Source organism: Lycium barbarum, chromosome 10 (assembly GCF_019175385.1).
Source record: "Lycium barbarum isolate Lr01 chromosome 10, ASM1917538v2, whole genome shotgun sequence".
Taxonomy (NCBI): Eukaryota; Viridiplantae; Streptophyta; class Magnoliopsida; order Solanales; family Solanaceae; genus Lycium; species Lycium barbarum.
The window spans coordinates 35,910,816-35,918,484 of NC_083346.1; positions in this window are offsets into that span (position 1 = coordinate 35,910,816).

A 7,669-nucleotide genomic window follows, 5' to 3' on the forward strand; every position below is an offset into this window, starting at 1 on the left:
ATTCCACAAAAAATTGTTTTGCATAACGACAATCCTATTCCACAAAAAATTGTTTTGCATAACGACAATCCTATATCACCATTTTCTTAGCAACTTTAAGTGTTAGTGTTCAACTGAAGCAACTTTTAAGTCTTAAATTGTACGTAGTTCATCTACTAGAAATAATTTTTCATATCTCTAAATGGTGTTTATCTAATTAGGAAAAATTTATACCATAAAATCTCTATATGATTTGATATCCAAGTAATTAGATAGGTGCATAATCCCATAGCTTCAAGTTGAACATCTCAAATAATAAGATAGATTGTAGTTTAAATGTCAAATACGTACCTTATTGGAACCCCGTTAGACTGAAGAGAATTAACGAAAGTCTGAAATATCTGACAACTCTTTATCATCCATCAAATGTGCTTCTGCAATATTATCTACTTCAAACTTTTTTGTGATATAAATTGAAATTATACAAAAAAAAAAAAAATACATTAAATTAAATCAACTATCTCGTGCGAAATTTGACATGGTTCAAGTGTAATTTCATGTAAGAAAAAGTATCTTACTTAAAAATAAGTGCCTTGTAACCAGAATGAGATTCCAATTGATATAAACTTATGCAAGTACATATAAAGGAAGACCATAAGATCTCCTAAATTTTCTTAACTCTCATGTCCTTTGCATATCATTGGTCACCTGCTTCTCTCAAGAAAAATTCGAACCACACCAAAAAAAATTGGCTATGCCTGACAAGGATTTGAAGTAAATTGAGTTTGTACAGATTTATATGCACATTATATAGCTGCCTAATGTCTCTTAAGTTCCCCATTATCATACATAATAATTATGTTGATAACTTCGGTGAATTAAATTGTGATAGAAGTGGGAAGAAATGTTACATGCTCACAATGAATTTCCTTCATTATTATTGACTTTTTAATGATTAACTAAATAGGGGAGAACGTAACATTTCATTTGTCTTGGAAGAAAAAAATTAAGAACATTTAAATAATCGATGTTTTGGAAAATAAAATTTAAATAATTTTTTATATAAAAAAAACTCAAATCTATGCTTTTACTCAAAATAATGAAGATATTCACCGTAAATATTTTCTCATAAATTATCCCAGTACATAAATTATATTCGAAATTATGTCCGAAAAGTAAATCCAAAGAAAATTAAATGTTAATTGACGTAATGAATAGTAATTTTGTAAGATTCCTCTCTTTAACCCCTTTGTCTCATTTATATACTTTTATGGTTGTCTTGTACATAACTAAGAGTGGAACGTGTGTCGGATATGGGTGAGTCGAAAATAGGTTAAACAAAAACGGACAAGCATAGACCCTCAGGAAAAAAAAAACAAAAAAAAAAAAACATTATTAGTAAAAATTTAAAATAAGGAAATAAAAAATAAAAAAAAAATAGAATTAAAAAGAAAATAAAAAATATTGTTTCTAAAAAAAAGTTAAAAATAAATATTTTAAAAAATAAAAATAATTACGAAAATAAATTTAAATAATAATTAAAAAAGAAGTTAATCATTTTTGGTAGCTTTTATACTTATGAATGGAGGACGTTTGATGCACTAGTTTGGGTTGATGATTTGTGATGGGTCAACTTGGGCAAGCTCATCTTCAAAATCACTCTAGCCCAAACCCATTAAAACTGGGCTGATTGGGCGGGTCAAATGGGTTTGGGCTAGTTTTGTCACCCCTACAATTCTTTCTCTCACTATTGACTCTGCCCTTCTTCATATTTCCTCTTATTTTGATCTCTCTTTCTTGCCTGAACACATTCTTCATGACCTTTTCCTGGTAACTGATGTACACTTTTCCGTCATTTTTTATCCTTATTTATACATTGTTTTAGAGCTAAATGTATTAAATACAGCTAACATCTATTGACTATTTGATATGGGGCTAATTTGTGCTTTATTGTGAAATCTAAGTACTTTACGTTGAAAATGCTATACTGCGAAGATGACGAAACGTGGAGCAAAATTGAATAAAATGTAGAAGAAAAAGAGGGGGGACAAGAAGGGAGACACATGTTAATTGTCTCCCCCCACGTGAAGACAAAAACCTTTTTTTTTTCTTGCGCGGAATGCCCTTCAAAGGCACTGGTCTTTAATTCTTGCCCCTCAAATTGTTAGTCTTTGATTTTTGTCCTTCGCCTAAAAATTCATGGGTTCTAGGTTCGAATCCCCGCTCAGTCAAAAATTAAAAAAAAAAATCTCAAGGCAGAGTTTTGGATTCAAAGTCTACCTTAAGATAGAGTTTGAACATTATAAGGCAAAAGTCTGCCTTAAGGCCAACCTCTGCCTTAAGGCCTAACTTTTGTCCGAATAGGCCTAATTTTGCTACAAACTTCTGTTGGCAAACTATGTTCAGAAAGTTAGAAGCAGAAACTGAAAACCAGAAAACAGAAAACAAAAATTGTGTAAACTCGAAAAAATGCAGAAACAAAGAAATATCTAAGACCACACAATTCACTGTGTATCCTTAAGGAATTTAATCTCCTCACTGTACCCGAGGTTATGGATTACTTCCTCCCAGGATAAAACGGATATACATGTCGCAGATGTAGCGGTACCTCAAACTTCTATGACTTCGTCGAACTCAAATAAGGCAGCAAATCACACACACAAACTCTATTTTTTTATTTCAGAAAAGAATGCAAAGTATCGAAAATTTCAGTAGATAAAAATGAGGCATTGCCTCAGTTTATATAGCCGCGAGAATGCCTGTTCAGAACAGCAGGTTGGTGACTGCTCGAAAAGGCCTTGCATTTTCAGAAAAATAAGAACATTGGGAGTTTATTTTATTCCGCAAAATTTAATTAATTATCAATTAATATTTTCGGCGGAAATGAAAAAAATAATTTCAGAAAATGAAGATTGAATTTAAACAAAAAGATTATCAATCAATCAGATCATTTGACCAAATCCAAAGCCGAGCCAAGCGATGACGACGGCGCGAGGGTAGTCCCTCTTCTCAACCCTTTAAGTGCTAGAAGAAGTGTTTTCTAATATAAGCACATAACTTTCCCTTTCTACCACCAATGTAGTACAAAGCTCCTTTTCAAAGGAACTTTGCTTTAAACTTCATTTTCCTTTCATTGTCTTTTTCCCTCCATTTCTCATTCACACCAACTTAGCTAGCTTCAATCATTAGCTAGCTTTAACAATCCCCCACATGAATGGGGAATGGCTATATAATGAAAAACATGCATGACAAAAACTGTATGATTCGTAAGCAAGGATTAATCGCATCTGGATAAGTAGATTTCTCTTTGAACTTTCCATAGTGAACATATGTTGGATATACTCGGTCAATTAGTAGATTTGATATCTTTGAACCGTCGACCTTTGGTGTATACCTAGACAACCACATGCCACACAATTAACCCTTTAACTGTCTTTGGTTTTCATTGTTTTGTTCGTTTCAGCCATGAACACTGCCTGGTTCATAAGTGCGTAGAGAATTGGCCTTATAGAATTCTCCTTGAAGCGGCTTACACTTCACACTTACATAGGTGATTCCTAAATGTGTTATCATGTAGATACATGATTTGATATACCCCGTATCAAACTTAGAAATCATTAAAAAGCCTTAATGCTTTATCCTGGTACTGAACATTGTCTCATCACGAGAATGGACCAAAAAGGTTATTTTGACAATGTTGAACGGTCACCAATGACTTTGTATGATTTTTTGAACCTAGATCTGGGGATCTCCAGTCTTCTAGGTAGATTTACAGCCACGGTGACTTGTCCTCGGCTATAGTCCCATTCCTCTCGATGATCTTTCAACCACCTCTCTAGTTAGGCCTTTAGTTAGTGGATCCGACACATTATCTCTTGACTCTACGTAGTCAATTGTGATAATTCCACTAGAGAGTAGTTTTCTAATGGTATTGTGTCTTCGTCATATGTGATGAGACTTTTCGTTGTACATAACGCTCCCGACCCTTCCTATTGCCGATTGGCTATCGCAATATATGCATATAGGAGCCAAGGGTTTGGGCCAAAATGGAATGTCTTCTAAGAAATTCCGTAGCCATTCAGCTTCTTCACCAGCTTTGTCTAAAGCTATGAACTCAGACTCCATTGTAGAGCGGGCGATACATGTCTGTTTGGATGACTTCTAAGACACTGCTCATCCACCAATGGTAAACACGTATCCACTTGTGGATTTTGTTTCAGTTGATCCGGTGATCTAATTTGCATCATTGTATCCTTCAATAACTGCAGGATACCTGTTATAATGCAAAGCAAAGTTTTGAGTAAGTTTCAAATACCCCAAAACTCGTTTCATTGCCAGCTAATGATTTTGGTCGGGATTACTAGTGTAGCAACTTAGTTTACTTATAGCATATGCAATATCAGGTCGCGTACAGTTCATGATATACATCAAACTTCCCAACACTATGGCATAGTCCAATTGAGAATGACTTTCACCTTTATTCTTAGCAAGAGCAAGGTTCACATCAATTGGTGTCTTTGCAACTTTAAAGTCCAAATACTTGAAATTTTCCAGTACCTTTTCAATATAATGAGATTGAGACAATGCTAGACCTTGAGGAGTCTTATGGATTTTAATTCTCAAAATTAGATCGGCAACTCATAAGTCTTTAATATCAAACTTACTAGCAAGCATGCGTTTAGTAGCATTTATGTTAGCAATGTTATTACTCATTATCAACATGTCATACGCGTACAAACAAACAATGACGACGTGGTTTGGAGTGTTCTTAATGTAGACACATTTATCACACTCATTTATCTTGAATCCATTTGACAGCATTATATGGTCAAATTTTTCATGCCAATGTTTGGGTGCTTGTTTTAGTCAGTAAAGAGACTTAACAAGTCGACACATCCTTTTATCTTTCCCGGGAACTACATAACCTTCGGGTTGTTCCATGTAAATTTCTTCCTCCAAACCTCCATTTAAGAAGGCTGTTTTTACATCCATTTGATGGATTTCAAGACCGTACACGGCGGCTAACGCTACTAACGCCGGAATAGATGTAATCCTCGTTACCGACGAGTATGTATCAAAGTAATCAAGACCTTCTTGTTGTCTAAACCCTTTAACAACTAGTCTTGCCTTATATTTATCAATAGTTCCATCAGCTCTCATTTTCCGTTTGAAAATTCATTTGAAACCTAAAGGTTTGTTCCCTGGAGGAAGATCAACCAATTCCCAAGTATTGTTGTTCAATATGGATTCTATCTCACTATTGATTAACTCTTTCCAAAATTGAGCTTCCGATGAAGACATAGCTTCGTTGAAAGTTCGAGGCTTATTTTTCAACAAAAATGTTAGAAATTCTGGTCCAAAGGAAATAGACGTTCTTTGACGTTTGCTACGTCTTGGATTTTCCTCATCATGAACATTTTCCTTTGTTTCTTCCCGAGGTCGTTTAGATTCTTTGCTAGATGACTCACATTCCTTTTTATACGGATATATATTTTCAAAGAAGTCGGCATTATCTGATTCAATTACCGTATTCACCTGAATGCCGGGATTTTCTGATCTGTGAACCAGAAATCGATATGCCTTACTATTTGTGGCATATCCTATGAAAACACAATCAATGGCTTTAGGTCTTACTTTTACCCTTTTGGGTTTAGGAACTTGCGCCTTGGCCAAACACCCCCACATTTTGAAGTATTCCAAATTGGGCTTCCTTCCTTTCCACTTTTCATTTGGAATAGATTGTGTTTTGCTATGGGGCACACGATTGAGTATTCGGCTAGCAGCTAGGATAGCTTCCCCCCACAAGTTCTGGGGTAAACCAGAACTTATTAACAGGGCATTCATCATCTGTTTTAGTGTTCTATTTTTCCTTTCCACAATTCCGTTGGATTGTGGCGAGTAAGGGGCAATTGTTTGATGAATAATGCCATATTCTAAACATATTTGTTCAAAAGTAGATTCATATTCACCGCCCCTATCACTCCTTATCATTTTAATCTTTTTGTCAAGTTGAGTCTCAACTTCACTTTTGTATTGCCTGAATGCTTCAATTGCTTCATCTTTACTATTAAGTAAATAAACGTAGCAATATCGCATACTATCGTCAATAAAAGTTATGAAATACTTCTTTCCACTGCGAGATGGTATTGACTTGATGTCACAAATATCTGTAAGGATTAGGTCTAAAGGACTTGAATTCCTTTCAACGGACTTATAAGGATGTTTAACATACTTAGATTTAACACAGATTTGACATTTTGATTGATTGCATTCAAACTTAGGCAATACTTCCAAACTAATCATTTTTCGCAAGGTCCTCTAATTGACATGTCCTAAATGTGAATGCCATAAATCATTTGACTCAAGCAAGTAAGACGAAGTAGAAACTTTATTATTATCAACGACCATTACATTTAGCTTGAAAAGGCCCTCTGTGAGGTAACCTTTTTCGATGTACATCTCGTTCTTACTTATTACAACCTTGTCTGAAACATAAACACACTTAAAACTGTTCTTCACTAGAAGTCCGGTTGACACTAAATTTTTCCTAATTTCAGGAACATGACAGACGTTGTTAAGAGTCACCACCTTGCCAGAGGTCATCTTCAGCAGTATCTTTCCATAACCTTCAATCTTAGCCGTTGCAGAATTTCCCATAAATATGGTCTCGTCGGGCCTGGCAGGAGCATATGAAGCAAAGGCTTCTCTAACAACACAAATGTGGCTAGTGGCGCTAGAGTCAATCCACCACTCTTTTGGATTTCCCACTAGGTTGCACTCAGACAAAATAGCGAACAAGTCATCAACTTCCTCGTTTGTTTCAATCATATTGGCCTGACCCTTCTTCTTTTCCTTTTTTGGAGCACGGCAATCTGCAGCTTTGTGCCCGATTTTCCCACAATTGTGGCAGTTACCCGTGAACTTCTTCTTGTTGGGATAGTTCCTTGGTCCCGATGCCTTTTTCCTCGTTTTCAGATTCGTTAGAGCAGTGTCAACAATATGTGCTCCCCCTATGGTCTCCCATTAACCTTCTTCTCTGCTGCCTTGTTATCTTCCTTGATTCTCAATCGGACGATGAGATCTTCTAGTGTCATCTCTTTTTGTTTATGTTTCGAGTAATTTTTGAAGTCCATCCATGAAGGAGGCAACTTCTCTATCACTGCCGCAACTTGAAACGCTCCACTAACCAAACCTACAACAAACAATATGTAAGTAATGGCATACTTAATACTTTCGACAGAAGTATTAATTAGATTTATACCTTCAACGAGGAGATCGTGGATGATAACCTGCAAGTCTTGAACTTGAGTAACAACAGACTTGCCATCTATTATTTTGTAGTCCAGGAACTTGGCAGCGATAAACTTCTTCAATCCAGTATCCTTAGTTTTATATTTCTTTTCCAGCGTATCCCATAGTTCTTTTGAAGTTCCCACATTACTATAGACGTTGTAAAGATTATCTTCCAGTCCGCTAAGAATATAATTCTTGCACAAAAAATCTGAGTGCTTCCAAGCCTCAGTTACAACAAAACGTTCATTCTCAGGTGTTGATTCCGGCAGAACCAGAATGACCTCCTTAATAAACATTTGAAGGCTTAAAGTAGTTAAGTAGAAGAACATCTTTAGTTGCCATCGTTTGAAATCAATCCCGGTGAATTTTTTGGGCTTCTCTGTTGGAGCCGGTGCTG